The 18,289-nt window shown below is 39.7% G+C and overlaps 1 protein-coding gene across 8 annotated transcripts in view; it reads right to left on the reverse strand.

Moving 5' to 3' along the window:
• The window catches only part of rerea (arginine-glutamic acid dipeptide (RE) repeats a), a 558,826-nt gene that overhangs the window by 312,101 nt on the left and 228,436 nt on the right, over positions 1 to 18,289 (reverse strand). The window lies entirely within an intron of this gene.

An 18,289-nucleotide genomic window follows, 5' to 3' on the forward strand; every position in this document is an offset into this window, starting at 1 on the left:
CGATTCTCCTGCTCCTTGGATGCTGCCTGACCTGCTGCGCTTTTCCAGTAACACATTTTCAGCTCTGGTATTCCATCGAGTCCAGCAGCCTTGTTATTTTTCAAGGTTTTGATGGCTTCCTTGACTTCTTCAGTGTTGGTACTTTGCTTAGGTAGTCATCAATGGGCTGTTCTGGAAAGTTGTTTATCATATTCCTGTCAAATAGGACGGTCTGATTTAGAAGATCTTCAAAGTGCTTACTCCATCTAGAATTGATGTTAGCATTGCTCTTCAGGTTGGTTGAACCATCTTTGCTTTTGAGAGAGGCTTAGCTGTGAGTGGATGGGACAAAGATAGCTTTAGTTGCATTGAAGAAGCCTCGAGTGTCGTTGGCGTCCATTAGTTATGGAGCCACAGCATGGAAACAGACCCTTCGGTCAAACCTGTCCATGCCGACCAGATATCCCAACCCAATCTAGTTCCACCTGCCAGCACCCGGCCCATATCCCTCCAAACCCTTCCTATTCATATACCCATCCAAATGCCCCTTAAATGTTGCAATTTTATCAGCCTCCACCACATCCTCTGCCAGCTCATTCCACATCCTCTGCCACCTCCCTCTGCGTGAAAAAGTTGCCCCTTAGGTCTCTTTTAAATCTTTCCCCTCTCACCCTAAACCTATGCCCTCTAGTTCTGGACTCTCCGACCCCAGGGAAAAGACTTTGCCTATTTATCCTATCCATGCCCCTCATAATTTGTTGGATTTCCTGAGCTTTCTTCCTTCACTGTTGGTTTTTCATGTTTCAGGTGCTTTTCTGATAGGGTTTCAGTTTGGTAGTTGATTGTTGGCCATTTTGTAAGGTGATGAAAGCTTTTCTCTTTTCATCAATAAGTTGTTGGAGTAGTTTGCCGTAATCTTCAAACCAAGCCTGATGCTTTTTCGTCTTGAACCTAAATGTTTCTTTGCAGGAGATAATGATAGCATTCTTCGACTGATTCCAGTGTTCTTCTACGGATGGTGGGATTTATTAAGACAGTTGTTCTTGAAGATTTTGTTGAAACTTCTGTACATGGTTGGTGTCTTGGAGGACGTCAACTTTGAATTTCTTGATAGTGTTCTGATTTTGGTGTTTCCTTTTGGGCCGAATCTCCATTGTCATGGTGGACGAGAGGAATCAATGGTCTGCCCAGCACTTGTCGGCACCAGTAACAGATCTTGTTATCAGTAAATCCTGTTGGTCCTGAGATCGTATGATGATGTAGTCAATGAGGTGCCAGCATTTGGAGCATAGATGTTGCAAGGAGACTTTATGCCTGTTTTTCTGGCGAAATAGGGTGTTTGTAAATCATCAAATAATTCGATGAGGAGGAGTGTTCCATTGGCATTGACCTTGCCACCTACTTCCTTGCTTATTATTCCAGTCCAAAGCCTATGATCTTTCCTAACTCTGGCATTGTAGTCACCCAAGAGGATGATTTTGTCATTGTTGAGAACATCATCAAGTTGGGCGTAGAAATTCTCTTTTACTTCATCTTCAGCGTTCAGAATTGGAGCATAGGTACTGATGATGATGGCATATTGGTTCTTGACCAGCAGGATTCACAGTCATAAAACGTTATTGATTCCCAGTGGTTGTTATGTCAGCTTCTGAAGTAGGTTGTTTCAGATGGCAAAATCTACTCCATGAATCCTTGTTGTTGAGGATCAAGTCCTTTCCAGAAAAAGGTATATTGACCTTGCTCTTCCTTTAGTTGCCCTTCTTCAGCTCTGTGGGTCTCACTCAGAGCAATGATGTCAAAGTTGAATTTTTGGAGTTCTTGGGCAAGGCAGTCTCCTCTCTGGCTGGTCTGAGTTTGGGTTATCGAAAGTTCATATGCTCTAGGTTCCAAATTTCATAGTTTCACTTCTCAGTGTTTTTCGACCGCATAATGGTGATCCCTCTGGACGCGGCTTTCCAGACAGGATGTGATGAAGCTGACTATCTTTAGGGCACCTTTCCAAGCCCCCTCCCCACGTTCAGGGTGAGCAGAGTGGATCCTAAATAGGGCTGCTCAGACGTGAATACTGCTACTGAGTAACTTTACTGCGTCTGCCCAAAAGCTGAACAAGTAAATCAAGTATTCATCGTTTTCATGCCAATTCCTGTCTAGGAGCTTCCAGCCATCACATTGTCTGGTCCCATCACCCACCCTCAATCACCCAAAGACTTGAAGTAGCCCACAGAGCAAAGGCACCTGTGCATTCCAAGAAGCACACGATACTTCACAAAGCAACCAACTGGTTCCAATGGCATTTCAGTGACCACGATGATTGGAGTTGATGGATTTGTTGCAGCCTTCATCCACCTTCACAGCCGTTGGAGTTCGAAGGGACTTCATCTGCCTATTCCACCACTGAGATCTTAATTGGATTGTTCTTTTTCAGGGTCCTCGCCACCTTGGGTGACCCTGCCAGGAGCATAGCTCAAGGTGGCATTGCTCACAAGATCTCAGGACCACACAAGCTTCTCCACCACAACAAGGTGACAATCCATGGAGAGTTTCATCTAGCAACAGTGAGAGAACAGCAATATAGTTTAAGTCAGGATAGTATGCCAACTGGAGGGAACGTGCAGGTGATGGTGCTCTCATGTACATACCACAGCTGTACTTCAAGGTGACAGATGCGACAGATTTGCAGGTGCAGTCAAAGGATCCTTGGTGAGTTGCTGCAGTTCATCTTGTACACACTGATGCCACTGAACGTTAGTGATGAAGACGGTAAATATTGAAGGTGATGTAAGGAGAACAAGTCAAGCAGGTTGTTCTGCCTGGATGGTGTCAAGCTTTGACTGTTGTTGGAGCTGCACCCATCCTCAAGTGGGGAGACAGGATGAGTAACTTGCCATAGAATTCCTCGACTCTGACCTCAGTTCTTTGATTGGACCAGGTTAATGACCCCAATCAGGGAGCCCTGGTTGACAGATACAAATAGGAGTGTCAGTGGTTCTGTTCACTCAGAGCTAGCTCTGAGAAAGCCAAACCAGTGTCAAGTACAATGCACGTGTAAAAGAAGGGTAACTTGGTGACGTGATACCAACCTCAGTGGAGTTATTTTGCCACCTTCTTGACCTCAGTTCTCACCTAAGCTATGGTTAAACTCACAACCATCCAACTCTCTTGAAATAAGAGCAGCCCTATAGTCCTTTGAGCCTATGGCAATTACTAGCTTGGTACTTAATTAGGAAATGGAGCAAAGGATAGAGACATGAGGGGCCAAACAGCCTACACTTCTCTCAATTCATATGTATGCATGTATGCTCTTGAGTCCCACTCCTGGTTCTTCCCACACATCACTTCCAAACAAACCTGTTGGACTATAACCTAGTGTTGTGTGATTTTTAATTGTGTCCACATATTGATGCAATTCTATTCTTCAAATATTTATGCAATATCTTTTGAAATCTACAATTGAATCCAGTTTCAGTTTGTTAGTCAATGAAAATTAACAATTCTGTGAATCACTGATACTCTCAAAGTGGGTAATGCAAGTGTGGCAATACTATGCTTAATAAAGCGTATTTTTTTTTGGATGAGAAGTTTTGAGACAGAGGAACCAAGGTGTCTCTTCCAAGCCAATAAAGTAAACAGCTTAGAAAGTTTTGGGTTATTTTTAAAAAGGTTAGAACAATAGAAGCAGCAGGAATGGGTGGAGTCACACTCCCACATAACCAGATTTTAATGTAGCTTTCTGTTGTTGGAGTTTTGAAGTTGACTGTGGAAGGTGTTATACATCTCTCTCAGCCCCAGCAAAAAGCTGGAGTTCTCTCTCATTCTCTCTCTCTCCTTCCCTTCCCCGAATTCGCTCTTGGTATTCATTTCTCTTGGACTGGAGAAACACTACATATGAGACAAATCTATTTTACTGAATTTGCCTTTGTTGACTGTGAGATTATGGGATGTTACTATATTAGAACAATTGCGGTTTAGCAGTTAAATAATCTGTCATTCTGTTAAGTTTTCCAATAGACAAAGTTATAACAATTTTTCTTTGTTTGTATTTTAACTGGGTATAAGAATAAGTGTGACCCGCTTAAAGCCATTTAGTGAGACCAATCGAATTGCATCTGAAACACAGCACCTTACACATGCCTTTACATAAGATAAAAGTTTGGGTCTAGGCTATCTCTTTTGAAGGGGTTTAGTCTAGCCTATAACACAATACAGGAAGAGGAAGAGAACTTCAGAGTTTAAGGAGAAATTGGGTTGAAAGAAACAGCACAAATGCATTCAAAATTTATTTTAATTGTATACAAATAGAACTACTGCTCATCGGCTTTACTGCTTTTATTTCAGTATCTCAAATCTACAAAAACCAATGGGCCGAGCGAGACAGCAACTTCTCCCATCAAAGTACTCCAAGGAAGAAATTTATCTTTTGTAAATGATGCAAACGCACCAGTGCACATAATGACAGTATTGAATACAGGAGTTGGGAGGTCACGTTGCGGCTGTACAGGACATTGGTTAGGCCACTGTTGGAATATTGCGTGCAATTCTGGTCTCCTTCCTAACAGAAAGATGTTGTGAAACTTGAAAAGGTTCAGAAAAGATTTACAAGGATGTTGCCAGGGCTGGAGGATCTGAGCTACAGGGAGAGGCTGAACAGGCTGGGGCTGTTTTCCCTGGTTGCAACATTTAAGGGGCATTTGGATGGGTATATGAATAGGAAGGGTTTGAGGGATATGGGCCGGGTGATGGCAGGTGGGACTAGATTGGGCTGGGATATCTGGTCGGCATGGACAGGTTTGACCGAAGGGTCTGTTTCCATGCTGTACATCTCTATGACTCTATAACTGTGTTAAGAAATAGTTTGCACGAAGAAAATGAACACAGATTTTATTTAATAAAACAGTGGTCCAAGATGCTTTTAAAAGTTACAGGATATGCAAAGTTTATTGACATTAAAGCATGTAAACAACATAACGTGTCACCTGACAAACATCTATTGTAAATAAATGTACAATTCTAACATGGATTTTAATATTCAATTAGGCAAAGTACATGGAACAAGTTTAAGCCTGCAACATTCATTGCCTAAACTGCAAAATTACAATTAGGGTGCAAGTTATCTGCATTCTATCAGGGTTGATGCCAAATTTGAAAATTGACAGTTTTGGTTTTCAAGCTTCTTTACTCCATCTATAATCCTATGCATGATAATACATGCAAACCTGATTTAGAATTTGCCCTAATAAAATGAAGCAATCCTTTCAACTGCTTGTAGCAAACATATCTTGTGAGCCCCAAATAACTGCCTGTCATTGTTATCTTCGCATTCAACATGATATCAAAAATCTGAAATGATAAAACCTTCAACATCAAAACTATGTCCACTTCATCACACAATCCCTTGTTCAATTTTACAGGTTTTTTAAAAATGTGCAATGTTGTAAAAAAAATGCTTCCAAGCTGCCCATAAAGCAGATTTAATCAAAAAGCTGCCCAGAATGCTGCAAAAAGACTGATTATTGTTTGGGGATGCATTATTTAACTCCATACATTTTTAATAGTTTTGAAATTGGCCTATGCAGGCCAACAAAAACAGAATTCTGCAACATTAATACACAAGCCAGTAACTCCTGAATTATTACAGGGCTAAAACTGCCAGGTACTGCATTTCTAAAATGGGTCATAAATGTAAGATCAATATTGTACAGTAAATGGGACTTTTCATCATGAAATAGCTTGTGCGCTTTGCTCATTCCTATTTATCAGGAGCATAATGTATTGAGTAAACGTGTCTGCAGTAATCCCTACTGGCACCACAAAAGCAATTTTAAAAAAAAATATTAAGGCTATTTCCATGATAAGTCTACTGCTAACATAGTGTGCTTCATTTCCATTTCTCCAGTACTGGAGAACACAATAAAACACATCCTTTAAACAGGTTAATCTTATCTAAAGGCTGCACTATCTACAAGATATTAGCAAATAGCAACATGCCTCGATTGCTTATCTCCATGCACAAGCACAGCTACAAAATGCCCGGCTTGATTGAGCGAGGTAATGGAAAACAGGAAATGAGAAGGCTTGGTTAAGCTGCAGATAATCGATCACTATATTCAGTGAAGTGTGAGTTGAGCTGTGCTAAGCTGCATGGGGTATCAAATACATCAAATGCTTCACTTGACTAAATAACAAGGTCCAACCATTCAGCTATCTCTGGTAATCTTTACCCAGAAGCTCCAAGGTTGTTTTGGCGTGTTCTCAACAACTCCACATTTGGTCATGAATTATTCCTTGCATTAGTTTATGCTATCTGCTGAATGCTAATAGAGTGGGAACAATTTCAAAACGATGAATCTAATTATCTATGTTTCGAATCTTGTATTCTCAGATCTAAGCAATGGTGGTGGGTGGGTGGGGGAATCTTTTTTTAAATTTAGCAAATAAAATGTATCTAGGATATTAAGCAGTCAATTATATAGAAAAAAAGTTAAAAGGAAATCAAAGTGGCCCTTTGGTCAAAGGTCATTGCTTGCCCTCCGTCATTTAATCAGTGTGGTGTCTTTCTGCTCTACTTCACATTCATTTCCTTTGAATTCCATTAACATCTGTCTATGCACGGTGCCTTGTTTCACAAAATGTCAAAGATGAGCTACTAAGCAATACATTTTATACTAAATCAGTACATGTTATACTTAATGACATAGATTTGTTCAGTTTTTACTGTATTATCAAAGCAGTGGTTTCAGTGATTTCAACATATTAGCATTTTAACAGCTGCAATAAACAGTGTGCATTTTAAATTACATGAGCTCAATGTCAAACACAATCAGCAAACACGTTACCTAACAACTCACCGTATTACAAATACATTAAACTAATGATTAAATATGCATGGGTAATTTAATTCTACAAAGAGCTACACAGATTGGTAGCATTTTTGAACTTTAATATGCAGCTTAATTTTATTTTAAAAATGCCATTGGAAAAGACCAACTACTTTTTAGTGCCCACTTATTATTAACAACTTTTAAGCAGGACTACACAGCAACATATATATTACGTTCAATGATATACACTGGAAACAGGAAGAATGAATATACTGGAATGAGGTTAATTTATCAGTTTCTCAATAACTGTCTCAAATCATTTTAGTGACAGAACTGTGTATCAAAATGAAGTTCAATTGACCTTGCATTATATTATGCTACAATTCTAATCCAAAGGTGCAATTACATTGTCTGATGAATTTGCAGAAAGGATACATGTCTATGGTAAGATAATTAATTTTCCTTACTCAAAAGATAAAATTAACACACAGAGGTCTGCTCCTAGATGAACAATTCCATGAACTGTCAGTCATGAATTACTATTTCAAAAAGTATACATTAACCCAAAAGTATGATTTTTAAAAATCATAAAATTAATCTGATGGTTTAATGCCCAAAATTGAAAGTTTTTTTTAACGACACAGGTGAAACACATTTTAATGAGCAAATAATTATTACAGCATGACTGCAATTTGGATGCACTTCTACTGAATAATCTGTATTTGGCTTTAGGTAAAAACAACGACTGCAGATGCTGGAAACCAGATTTTGGACACCATTCCCACATTTTGGAATTGTTTTGGGTTTTTCCATGCCACAAATATTACCTAGCCAGAGACATATTCCCAAAATTTTTGCTAAAGCCATTCACCAAGTGTGCAAGCTGACTAACTTTTTTTAACCATGGCCTTCTTTGTCAGTTTGTCTCCCTTTAAAATTCTTTACACTCTAACGTAATTCTGAGATATGAGTATTTTAAGATCAATAACCCATCATCTAGGCAATTACTCCTTACCACTCTGAGCTCTTAGCACCCTTGCCTCAATATATTGCAACACCATCTCATGCTATGTTCAAATTATTTATCCATCTGCATCACTGAAAGCATGCATGTAAGTGTCACACTGGTTCAGTGCTAACATTGTTACTTCTACGTAACATGGTCATCAGTTCGAATAACACTCTCAAGGCTTGGGTGCAAATATCTTGGGCTGTGTAATAAAGGAGGAAGTATTACACTATCAGACAAATGATTTTGTGGCTAAGCTTGTTATTGTGGATTTCAAAGATTCCAGAGCATTATTCAAAGATCAGCGAGTGGTCCTAGTATCCTGGTCAGAAATTATTTCTAATCTCACTTCAAAAACATTAATTCAGCCATTCTGTTGTCTGTAATTTTTACAAAACTTTTCCTGGAATGTGGACCTTGCTGTCTGGGTCAGTATTTCTTTCCCCAACTCCAATTACCATGAAGGCAACAGTGGTGAGTTAACTCCTTGAACTACAAAGATTGCTTGGCCATTTCAGAACGCAGCTGAGTTAACGAAAATGCTGTGGACTGGAGTCATGTGTAGGCTAGACCAGGTGAGGGCATGAGATTTCCTCCGTCAGGAAATTAACAAAACAGGTTTTTTTCTGACAACTAATGGTGGTTTCATACAGTTCATAGAACATTTAACATACAACAGTACCGCCTCAGGCCCTTGGTCCACCATGTCTGCGCCAACCATAATTTCATTCTAAACTAATCCCATCTGACCGGCCACACATTAAATCAGACTAGCGAATAATTACAGCATGGAAACAGACCCTTCGGTCCAACCCATCCATGCCGCCGAGCTATCCCAACCCAATCTCGTCCCATCTGCCAGCACGTGGCCCATATCCCTCCAAACCCTTCCTATTCATATACTCATCCAAATGCCACTTAGATGTTGCAATGGTACCAGCCTCTACCATTTCCTCTGGCAGCTGTGCATGCAAGGTGTCTGCAATATTTGAAAAAATAGTTATTCCTTAATCTATGGCTTGGTATGTCCTGAGGATGTGAAAGTTGTGAGTTCTTTATCGTTTGCAATATTCAAACACTAATTTATGGAAGAATAGAATAAAATCAAACAAAGTGAATTCTACATCCAGAATCAGCTTTATTTTGCCTCTTAAATTGAAGATACAATGTAGTGTCCATTCTTAAAATATAACTTTGCCCATAGTTAGACACGGTGGTCAGGACGTTCTTCTTGAGTGACAGAGTTGCTGAGGACATGGAAGGTAGGAACAGTCATCAACCATAGAAAATTCACAAGAAATAAAATTAACTTGTTCAAGTTTATTAGCAAGCTATTACAGGGGACTCATTATCCCGATATTCATTACTTTGCATATACATCTCTACATTATAAGGAATACATTTTGGTTTTCATGCAGCTATTTTGCATATACAATGTCATTTTGACATATTGCCAAAAAGTTAATCATTAATTCTTTATGGGAAATAAATCCTTGTTTTTTTTGTTCTTTCACTCATTGCCCCATGTTCTTGAAATCTCTTTCCTAAGAATAGTGAGGATCCCCAGTAATGCAACTGCTAACTAGGGCAAGTAGCCAGTTATTGGTTGGGATAGGAACTGGGAATGCATGTGGAAATGAATACTCTAGCTGTCTCTATCAAGGAGTCATCAATGCAACAATATTAACTTGCACTTAATTCTCCTTTCCATTATTAAATTAGCTCTGTAATATAACTGTCTCCCTAGACAACAATAGTCTAGTGGTATTATCATCAATTGTTAAAATAACTGCATCTGGTTCACTAATACCCTTCAGGGAAGGAATTCTGCCACCAATACGTGGTCTGGCCTGATTGTGACTCCAGACCCACAGCAACATGGTTGACTCTGAAATGACTCTGGGCAACTAGGAATGGGCACTAAAAACTGTTCTAGCCAGCAACTTTCATATCCAGTGAATGAATTTTTAAAAATACCATTTCAAATTTCTTCCCAACTACTCTCAAATTGTCAAGCAAATCACTCAATTGTAACAATTGTTACAAAGTTTCAGAAGTGGAACCAGGCAGAAACCTGGCATCGACCTATGCACTGGAAATTACAAAAGCAACAATAGCCCTTCAGATAAAGAGACCAAAACAACACAGGTGTGGTGTCCCCAATTTCCTATACCTGCAGCATGACATCCTTGATCTTGTACTCAGATCCTCTTGCTATGAAGGCCAAAATACAGTTTGCCTTATAATGGAAAGATCTGACAACTATGGTGAAGAAGTTTCCACAATTATCATTCACACACGGTTCATGTTCAGTTTTTAATCCATGCCCACACAACTAAAACAAGAAAAGCAGTTTGCTTTTTGAGGATTTTGCTTTGTGCCAGAGGGCTGTACAACTTTGGGACTCAGCATCAGAAGGCAGTGAAAGTGAGGTCATTGAATATTTCTAAGGCAGTGCAGATGGATTCTTAAGTAAAAACAAAGCATTATTGGGATAAATGAGATTGTGGAATTCAAAACACAAACTGATCAACCGTGATGTTATCAAATGGCAATAAGAGCAGCCAATTGTCTACTTCTGCTCCTTTTATAATGATCTCTCATGTGATAATAATATATTGTCATTCTAAAATTTAATTGCTAAAATACAGGCAGATGGATTTGGTTTCAGTTCTGTGGTGATGGTAACAACTTTGTATTAAGAGGGGAGTGGCTTTAATAGAAGAAGTTCTTACACCATTGAGTTTGAGAAACAGAAAACAAATGACTGGGGAACACTAGAAGTTTTAATGTGGGTTCAGTTCAGAAGAATCAGAAGTATAGTTCAGGGTCAGAGGGTAGTTGAGGGAGGTTGTCTACATGGACTTTAGTAAAGCCTTTGACAAGGTTCCACATGGTCGACTGACAAGTAAATTAGATCACAGGGGATTCAGGAAGAGCTTGCCAATTGCAATCAAAATTGGCTTGACAGTAAGAGACAAAAGGTGGTGGTGTAGGGTTGTTTTTCAGACTGGAGGCCTGTGACCAGTAATGTTCCACTGTTGGATCCACTGTCCCTTGCCATCTATAAAAACGTTGGAGATGAGAGTTTAGGAGGTATGGTTAGGAAGTTTGCAAATGACACCAAAATTGATGGTATATTGGACAGTGAAGGTGGTTATCTAAGATTATAAAGGGATTCTGATCAATTAGGCCAATGGGCTGAAGAAAGGTAGATGGAATTTAATTCGGATAATTGAAAGATATTGCATTTTGATAAAACAAACGAGGACATGACTTATACAGTTAGGGGTTCAGGTATATAGTTCTTTGAAAGTTGCATCAAAGGTAGACAGGGTGGTTAAGAAAGTATTTAATACACTTGCCTCATTGCTCAGACCACCGAGTATAGGAGATGGGACGTCATGTTGATGTTGGAGGAGACTTTGATGATGCCATTTTTGGAGTACTGCGTACAGTTCTGATCACCCTGTTATAGGAGGGCTTGAGTTATAAAGGCGAGGCTGGATAGGCTGAGACTTTCTTCACTGGAGCATAGGAGGTTGAGGGATGAATTTATTGAGATTTCTACAATCATGTAGGGCATAGATAAGGTGATTAAAGGGCTTTACCCTTGGGGCGTGATGGCCATGGTGGTGATGGAGTTCAAAATTATGGGGCATATTTTTAAGGTGAGAGAAGAAAGGCTTAAAAGGAACTGGAGGGACAGCTTTTTCCACACAGAGGGTGGTTCACACGTGTGGAATGAACTGCCAGAGAAGGTGTTGGATGAGGTATATTTATAACATTTAAAAGACATTTGGACTGGTACATGTATGAGGTCAAACACAAGCAACTGGGACTAATTTAGTTTGGAAAACTTGGTCCAAACGGTCTGTTTCCGTGCTGTAAGACTCTATGATCTTAGTCAGGTTTCCGTTTTTTCCTTGCAGTAGAATCAGGTTTTCAGTTTAGGAAAACACAGCTTCATTCTAGCAAAAGAACAGGTTAGTTTTGTGGAGTCTCGAAGCTCTGAGAATTTATTAAGATGTTTTCAAGCTGTTTCAAATGGAGAGAGGTTTAGGCCATCAGAACTGGGAAAGCAGTGTTAAAACTGTTACAATCAGTTGAAGAAGAAAAGCTGCAAACAAAACAGTCAGTTAAGAAAGGTGGTGGACGTGGCATTATCACTGGATTGTTAATCCAGAGGTCCAGATAATGTTCTGGGGACTCTGGCTCAAATCCCACAATGGCAGATGGAGGAATTTGAATTCAATCAAATTATATCTGGAATTAAGAGTCTAATGGTGACCATGAATCCATTACTGATCATTGGGAAAAACCTATCCGGTTCACTAATGTCATTTAGGAAAGGAAATACCATCTTTAGCTGATCTGGCCTACATGTGGGCGGTATGGTGGCACAGTGGTTAGCACTGCTGTCTCACAGCGCCAGAGACCCGAGTTCATTTTTCCTGCCTCAGGCGACTAACTGTGTGGAGTTTGCATATTCTCCCCGTGTCTGCGTGGGTTTTCTCCGGGTGCTCCAGTTTCCTCCCAAAGATGTGCAGGTCAGGTGAATTGGCCATGCTAAATTGCCCGTAGTGTTAGGTGTAGGGGTATGGGTGGGTTGCACTTCGGCAGGTCAGTGTGGACTTGTTGAGCCGAAGGGCTTGTTTCCACACTGTAGGTAATCTAATCTAGGTAATCTAATCTAATGTAACTCCAGACCCACAGCAATGTGGGTGACTCTTAACTGCCCTCTGAGCAATTAGGGAAAGGCAATAAATACTGGCCTGCCAGTGATACCCTCATCCCACGAATCATTATAAAAAAGTAGAAATTAAAGAATTAAGGAAGGAGTGATATTTCTGTGGGATTGAGAATGTGAAAAATATTTCACCGGGAAAGTAGTTGAAACTATGTTTTTGTTATTTTCATTAAGATTGTTTCTTTTATATACATATATTGATTTACAGGGCTTTCTTCTGCTTTTGTGAGACAAACTGATGTTCTTCTATAAAAGGAAGGACAGCCTCTTGTTCAGTGATGAACTACGACCACAGCCAACTGCAACAGTTAAACTGATAATTTATCATGCCAAGTTTCACTATGGAATCGGACTTACTCGGTATGACAATTAATTGGGATCATAACACATGTAAATCCAATCTGTCTCTCATATATTTTTAAATCAACCTGTTCAGAAGCGTTATGACACACCTGAGAGACATCAAACTTGAACCTCGACCCGAGAGTTGAGCTATAGGGAGAGGTTGAATTGGCTGGAGTGTTGGAGGCTGAGGGGTGACCTAATCGAAGTTTATAAAATCATGAGGGGCACGGATAGGGTGAATAGCCAAGATCTTTTTCCCAGGGTAGGGGAGTCCAAAACTAGAGAACATAGATTTAAGGTGAGAGGGGGGAGACTTAAAAGGGAACTAAGGAACAACTTTTTCATGCAGAGGGTGGTGAGTTTATGTAATGAGCTGTCAGAGGAAGTGGTGGAGGCTGGTACAATTACAACATTTAAAAAGCATCTGGATGGCTACATGAATGGGAACAGTTTGGAGGCTTAGTTGGCAATTGGGACTAGATTATTTTAAAGTGGGAATGGATTGGGTTGGGATATCCGGTCGGCATGGACAGGTTGGCCCAAAGGGTCTGTTTCCATCTCTATGACTCTATCTGGCTGGCATAGATGAGTTGGATTGCAAAGTCTGTTTTTGTGCTGTACAACTCTGACTCTACGAGCTGCCTAAAATATCTTTGTACAATAGTTGCCACCTATTCCACACCACAGTCTCTGCCTTAGTGACAGCCCAATACTAGATAGAATAATTCATAGCAATGCTTTGAAAGAAAAATACATGCAATTCCCAAAAGCTTTATATCAGATTTGAAACTGTAAACCTTTGAGATATAAAATGCTGCCAGGATGGATTACACAACCATAACTGATGGCAGCACTGGTAAACTCATATCTGCATGATTAATTACATTAGCAAATAAAATCAAAAAGTGGCTTCATAAATGCACAAGTAAAAATGATTGTAAAGATCCAATAAAGTTCATAATTAAAAATGCATGCTGACATCTGAGCATGGAAGGATGGCTCAAGCAAGTGACTAGTTCTTTGAAACCAGTTACCAAATACATCTGTGTAAATTTACACAAGCTTTTTGCATGTGAAATATATCACCTCTGTTTGTACCATCTTTTAACTTTCCCATGATGAATTTTATTCCAATATCTATAATGAAATCAACCAACATGAACTCTAGTTGCTCATCAAGTTACACTTCAAAGCAATAAAAGGAATTTATCCATAAATAAAACCAAAATATCTGCAATTTCTTAACAATTGAATTTGAAACTCAAGAAATTTTAATTTTGCAAACATTTACTCCCTATCAAAAGACACTGTGATTCTAGTTCCAGCATTGATTCTGTCAGACATTTTATGCCACAAGTTTCTCTACTAATTTTTCTGTTGAAGATCTTCTCTTTGTACCATCTAGTCACTAACTCATTAACCAGTGTCAGCACTTCTTGCCAAATATTTTATGAAAATCCTTCCCAATTTTGCATGTCTCCACGCAATCTCATAAAAAGGAAAACCAAATAACTGAATCTTAATAAAGGAACTGAAATAACCCGAGTTACAAGCTGGCTATGATAAATTGGGGAATACTTAAAAGAATGACAGTGAACAGGCGATGGCAAACATTTAAGGAGCGCATGGAGGAACTGCAACAATTCTTCATTCCAGTCTGGCACATAAATAAAACGTGAAAGGTGGCTAACCATCACTAACAAGGGAAATTAGGGATAGTATGACATCCAATGATCCAATCAAAGTTGGTGCAAAAAGAGGAGGACTGGAAGCTATTTAAATTTCAACAAAGGAGGACAAAAGACTAAAGAGGAGGCAAAACAGACTACAAGAATAAACTTGTGGGAAATAGATAAACTGATTGTAAAGGCTTCTACAGGGATGTGAAAAGAAAAAGATTAGTTAAGACAAATCTAAGTCCCTTACACCCAAAAATAGGGCAAGTTAAAGTAGGGAAACAGAGAGATGGCAGTTAAATACATATTTTGGTTCTGTTTTCACAAATGAGAACAAAAATAACAGCTCAAAAATGTTGGGGAACACAGGTGAGCAGGAGGAACCAAAGGAAATGAGTTCGTAGAGAAATGATGTTGAGGAAATATATGGGATTAAAGGCGGAGAAATCCCCAGGGCCCTATAAACTACATCCCAGAGTAGTTATGAAGTGGCCCTAAAAATAGGGATGCATTGGTGGTCATCTTTCAAAATTCTACAGCTCTGGAATAGTTCTCATGGATTGGAGGGTAACCAATGTAACCTGATTATTCTAAAAACAAAGAACATAGGGGGAAGATAGGAAATTAGAGACCAGTTAGTATGGCATAGGTTATGGGGAAGTGCGAAAGTCCATTATAAAAGATTTCCAGCAGAGCACTTGAAAAACAGTGATAGGATTGGACAGAGTCAACATGGATTTACAAAAGGGAAATCATGCTTGAAAGATTTAATGGAAGCCAGTAGCGATGCTAAGGGAAAGCCAATGGGGGTAGTTTACTTGGACTTTCAGAAGGCTTTCATTAAGATCCCACACAAGCATGTAAAATTAAAGCACATGGTATTGGGTTAGCAAGCTAAAATGAATGGAGGACTTGGTGGCAGTCAGTGACCAGAGGAGTATTGCTGAGATCAGTGCTTGGTCCCCAGCTGTTCACGAAAGATATGTTAATAATTGAGATGAGGGAACTAAATATAATTTCTAAATTTGCAGATGATGAAAAGCTGGGTTGGAGGGTGAACTGCAATCCAGAGATGCTTCAGAGTGATTTAGATAAGTTGAATGAGCCTGGATTAGTGGTGCTGGAAAAGCACAGCAGTTCAGGCAGCATCCGAGAAGCAGTAAAATCGACATTTCGGGCAAAAGCCCTTCATCAGGAAAACAGGCCTTTTTTGTGGGCGGAGGGGAATGAAGGGGAGTCCTTTGCTGAGGACTGATCGTTTGTTCTCAGTGAGGGGGGAGGTCTGGAGGGATGGTGAACACTCGGCAGGGCTGGGAGCTGGGACCCATGTGGGTGTGGAGCTGGGAGTGGGGGCGGAGCCTGTAACTGAAGTTGGTGTGGTGGTGGGGGGAATATGTGAGGGGCAGAAGTGATGTCATGTGTGGTGCATGAGGAATTGTGAGGGGTGAAAGTAGCTGTGGAAGCGGCCATGATGGGGGCAGAAGTGACGTCATCAATCAGGGTGGGGATGGTGGCTGCACCAGCCGCATGGCTAATGGCGTCTGAGCAGTTCCAGAGGCCAGGGGAACCTTCTGGAATGTTTGAGGAGCGCTGGTTATGGAGGTGGATAGAGTATTCCTGATGAAGGGCTTTTGCCCAAAACGTCGATTTTACTGACCTCGGATACTGCCTGAACTGCTGTGCTTTTCCAGCACCACTAATTCAGAATCTGGTTTCCAGCATCTGCAATCATTGTTTTTATCAAGTTGAATGAGCCGGCAGTTGCATTGCAGACAAAGTATAATGTCAATAAATGTAAGGTTATCTACTTTGGCAGCAAAACAGGAAGGCAGATTGGCTGAATGGCAATAAATCAGGTGGGGAGTTGCAAAGACACCTATTTGTCCTTGTACACCAAGTCAATGAAAGTAAGCATGCAGGTGCAGCAGGCAATGAAGGCCACAAATGATATGCTGGACTTCACAGCAGGAGGACTCAAGTGTACAGGAGCAAAGTTGTACAGGACCTTTGAGAGACCATACCCGCAGGACTATATGCAGTCTGGGTCTCTTTATCTGAGGAAGGAAGTTCTGATATGAAGGCAATCAATAAAGGTTACCAGACTCATTCCTGGGATGGTAGGACTGACTTATGAGGAGAGACTAGCTTGCTTATGAATATTTTCACCCAAGTTTGTAAAAATGAGGGGGAAATCACATATACACCTATAAAATTCTAACCAGACTAGACTGGATAAATGCAGGGAATCCAGAAACTGGAGTCACAGTTTAAGGATATAGGATAGGCTATTTAAGACTGAGAAGAGGAGAAATTTCTTCACCCAGTGAGACCGGAGGCTGTGAAATTCTCTATCACAGAAAGCAGATGAACCCAACCCTTTAAATGACATAGTTCTTAGTGTTAAAGGGATAAAAGGGGATGGAGGGAAAACAGGAACAGGGTAGGTAAGTATGATGATCAGCCATAATCAAACTGACGAGTGTAACAAACTTGAGGGGTTGAATGGCTTGTTTCTGCTCCAATTTTCTATGTTTCCAGATCATCTCACCGGTCTTTTCTCCTCCAAAGAAAAAGGCAGAGGTGCTCTACTTTCTCTGCTAACTAAAAATCATATCCCCGATACCATCTTTGCAAATCTCTTCAGCATCCTCTGCACACAATCTTAATCCTTCCTAACATAGGGCACACAAATTGAATATTTTAATCTAACTGCTGTCTACCCAATGATTAACATATAAAATATTACTTTGTTTCTGTACTTTGCACCTCTGTTTATAAACACCAAATCTCATAACTTTAAATAAATATATCACAATCTCAAAGGTTTATCTTCCTGAATCCAAATTTTTTTTATATAAAAGTTAAACATTTACTGTTTACTGTGCAAAGTTTAATTCTGCGCTTAATTTAGGAATTTATGCAATTTGTAAAATGACAGCCATGAGAAGGAAAATGGAATCATCTGCAAAGACCTCCAATGCCAAAGTCCAACAGGAACTGCCTCACATAATTAGATGCCATCACAAAGTGCAACACAATCACATTTAGAAAGCTGCTAGTCAGAGCTGATAAAACAATGAAATCGAAAAGTGGGATTTGACAGTTTCTTGTGTGTTTCTCTGAGGATGTAACATTATAACCAGGTTCTGATTACATCTTGTAAACCGCAAAAGTTGTTTAAACAATTATGTGAAATAAGAGATTACATTGCAGCTTTAAAAAGAATCATTGCCATCTGTTATCTATATACGGTGCTATATTCCTCGTGCATTTTCTTTCATTCAAGCATGCATCTTCTGTTCCTGCCAGAGTACTTTATCATTTAGGAACGACTGTGAATTTTAGTTGCTTGAATTTCAAAGCTCCCTTTAATATCACAGCTATTTATGGTTGAAACTTAACACATAGGTGTCAATCTTTAATTGTTATCAGGAACAGAATACGGCATTTCCAACAGAACTAGAGAAGATTAAAATGCATTGTGCAGGTTGTGAAAGAAGGACTTAAAACTGCTAAGTGATCCAGAAATGCAGAATGGTTTCCCTTCGCCTCTATTTGCATTATGAGCTGGCAGAGGTTAGGGCAATATCCAATAAATAAAAGTATCGTGACACAGTTGACAAGTATAAAACCCTCAATCTGCTTTACAAGGATTCCTGTTATGTATCTAAATTGCTTTTCATATTTCTTATCATATAGATTAGATTACTTA

This window comes from Chiloscyllium plagiosum, chromosome 34, assembly GCF_004010195.1.
Source record: "Chiloscyllium plagiosum isolate BGI_BamShark_2017 chromosome 34, ASM401019v2, whole genome shotgun sequence".
Lineage (NCBI taxonomy): Eukaryota > Metazoa > Chordata > Chondrichthyes > Orectolobiformes > Hemiscylliidae > Chiloscyllium > Chiloscyllium plagiosum.